This window comes from Corythoichthys intestinalis, chromosome 20, assembly GCF_030265065.1.
Source record: "Corythoichthys intestinalis isolate RoL2023-P3 chromosome 20, ASM3026506v1, whole genome shotgun sequence".
Taxonomy (NCBI): Eukaryota; Metazoa; Chordata; class Actinopteri; order Syngnathiformes; family Syngnathidae; genus Corythoichthys; species Corythoichthys intestinalis.
The window spans coordinates 3,608,966-3,612,252 of NC_080414.1; the positions used below are offsets into that span (position 1 = coordinate 3,608,966).

The following is a 3,287-nucleotide window of genomic DNA, read 5'->3' on the forward strand; positions in this document are numbered from 1 at the left end:
TTTAATGTATTTTTTTCATGTATAATTTTAATATATTTTCTTCCATGTTTTATTTTGCGCAAAGCGTACCAACTCACACACACACACGCACGCGACGTTTCAAAAACGTTTCACATTAAAAAAAAAAAAAAAATTTGTAATGTTAGTGTTTTGTGTGAAAAACCGCTATTATAAATATCATTTAGTTTACTAGGATTGACGTGAAGCCTCTCAATTGTTCCCGAGAGGCAGCGGCGTCCTCCGGCGGACTCGGCGGTGTGTCTTCCGCACGCCTGCCGACAGAGTGAAGCCCTGCTCGGCATAGGTTGCCGTCTCCCCCCGCTGACCGGCTCGCATTCCCGCCTCGAGAAAATGCGCGGAAAAAAACAGTGAGTTGGACACCAGTGGTTTCGAAAACTTATTTCGGGTTAATTCGGGAGTTAATTGTATTTATATGAAAACAAAAATTAAAATTAAAACAAGACTTCGTAGTGTGCTTTTGAGTCGTCTGCTTTTCCCCCTCTGAGAGGGAAATACAGCTTCACAGCTGAAAGCAAACCTCTTCCTTGTTAACGTCGTCCAGCAAAAAGGTCAAATAAATTGCACTCGTGTCTCCATCTAAAAAATACTAACCTTATTAACGCGAAGCATATTTTTTTATGTTTAAAAATAAATTCATAAATAAATAAAACAATCGCCGTTTGCTAGCATGTTTGACTGTGATGTGTTCAGGGGGAAAAAATAAAAGAAGAATCGCCGTTTGCTAGCGTGTTTGTGATGAGTTCAGGGTAAACCAAAAATACTCGCGTGACCTCGACTCATCTTTAGCAGCCTCTGCAAATTGCATAATGCTTGTGTTTGTGTACAGTATTCTAAATGTACCGTGGCAGTTTGAATAAGACGTATGTGTACTTGTCTGTCATGGCGACCTGCTGTTTCAGGGTTCTTGCGCCGTTTTTAAAGTCAAATGTAATGCTTTTCAAGACATTTTAAGACAAATTAAGACCTAAACACGTAGCTACAATTAATAAAACAAATTTTATTTCTCTGTAACTGGTGTTTTTCCTCCTCTCATGTGCAATTATCGATACATAGGTCAGGAAATCATTCTACAAAACCACTAATAAACTGAAAAACAAGCTTTTTTCATCCTTCTGCTGTGAGTTTATCAATAGTGGACGTCTAATCCGTTTGAGCTGGGAGGTTGGCAGCGAATGAACGAATGTTATATATATGAATATATATAATATATATAAAATATATATTTATTTTTTAAAAAGTTAGCGAGAGAGAAGCCTGACCCGACCCAAACGTAATAATTGACGCGGACTCAGGCTTAAGATCTTATCTCTAAGAGTGGCTGCTGAGGAGGAAATACCTCCAAGATGATTTCCTGAATATGATTTCACATTTATACAAATTAAAGGTTAGGAAACACTCTCATGAACGTTTTCCACCAGTTAAGAAAGTTAACTCCAGTGTGTTTAGTGTGTCTAGCGGTGGTCAAATATGTTTTTTTCTCTCTGGCAACTATCTGTGTTGAGAGTGTGTTTATAATGTAAACACAATACGAGTCATAAACACGTGATTTTAATGGAAATTAATTAAATTATTCGTGTTCTGATGATAATAATGTTGAGCTGTGGGTTTAGGCTCACCTATATGACTGCATTTGTTTTAATATTATTTAAAATATATATATATTTTTATTTTAACTTAACATTATGCTAACATTTTCTAACATGTTTTGAAATGTAAAAATCCTATTGAATCGGAAAAAATTAAACCCAGGAATCTCAAAGTAACACATTTTGGAGCTGTAAAAAAAATACTGTGATACTGTGAAACTGATATTTTGGTTCAAGCTTATCATACAGTCAGAATATCATACTGCCACTGGCCCTATTTGACTAATGTTATATTTCTGTGTTTCTCGCATCTTAGTGAATGGAGCGGTGAGGAGCTTCGCGCATTGACGGAGATGAATGTAAGCAGGCGGCTCTGTAATGAATGTGACGGGATATAGATGTGAGATGAGCTGCGGTTTTGATCATCAGGTAAAAATAGATCAGTCACGGGCGGATCATTACTGATAATTACTTCCAAGTGATTGGCCGTCCGTGGGCTCCGTTCTCATTATGAACTCTTCCAGGCCTCGCGTGCTGAGGGACTATCACGTGTACGTGTTCACGTCACGGCCGCCGACATGAACAATGGCTGGATGTGTTATTAATTATTCTCCCTTTTTGCTGGTGTTGTCAGGTTGAGAAATTTGAGTTTAGTATTCATCAAACAGCAGTGGCCGCCACATGCATATTATATTATTAAGAAATCCTCTCATTTGATTCCACGCGCTCACCTGCGCGTGTGTGCATGTGTGCCCTTTTCTGATTATCTAATAAAAAAAACACGGAAGGCGGGAGGATTTTTTTTACAGTTCTTAGATTAGCGCATATACATCCTATGAATGAATGTGCTTAGTGTCACAGAAGGAGGTAGTGACGACAATTTTCAATAAACGTATATAAATTGCTCATTGTTTGCGAATATTGAGAATTATTTTCTTCTTTACTACAGTCGGATGTGTAACTGACTCGCACTCTGTTGTCTGTTGGCCTTAATCATCCTTAAAATGTAGTGATAATCTAAAAATATGATGTTCAAAGGTCATAATAAACAATGAACGGATGTATAGAGGGAGGAGAAATTGAGGGTGTATTGAGTTTTCACTAGTGTTGCACCGATACCATTTTTTGGGCCCGATACCGATACACATACCTGGCTGTGTAGTATCGGCCGATACCGATACCATTCTGATACTACTCTGCATTCAAAAAAATATATATATGTACGTATAAGGGATGCGATGCAAGGATACAGTTAAGTCATGGTTCGGTACGATTTTCGATACAATTCAATACATTTAATGCTCTGAAACAGAAAATGCAACTGTTATTATTATTATTATTATTTTTTTTTTTTTTTTTGCTAACAAGCAAAAATAACAGTGCCATCAAATAAACAAGCATTTTAGTTCATAATATTTATGTGCTTACTTCTTACTGATCTGAAGAAATTTTGTATATAAGTGCTGAGAACAATCTTTACTGTTTGTAAAGTGGGGCACACTTGATTGCTGCAGCTCTCTTAGCAGCTATATTTACCATATGGGCAAAACATCCTATTTGTGGTCTGAGTCCATCTGAAACATGTGCTGAATTAACAGTATTTGCAGCATTGTCTATAGTCACTGATATGGATTGATTTGGCCTGCTTAACTTCCATTCAGTCATGGCGGTTTCTAGAGG

The 3,287-nt window shown here is 37.3% G+C and overlaps 1 long non-coding RNA gene across 1 annotated transcript; it reads left to right on the top strand.

The window, feature by feature from the left end:
* The first annotated feature begins 219 nt into the window (after window positions 1-219).
* Window positions 220-2,685, top strand: LOC130908415 (uncharacterized). The gene is made up of 3 exons (XR_009061596.1): window positions 220-368; window positions 1,924-2,036; window positions 2,132-2,685. It is a non-coding gene; the product is annotated as an uncharacterized LOC130908415 (long non-coding RNA).
* Window positions 2,686-3,287: the final 602 nt, after the last annotated feature.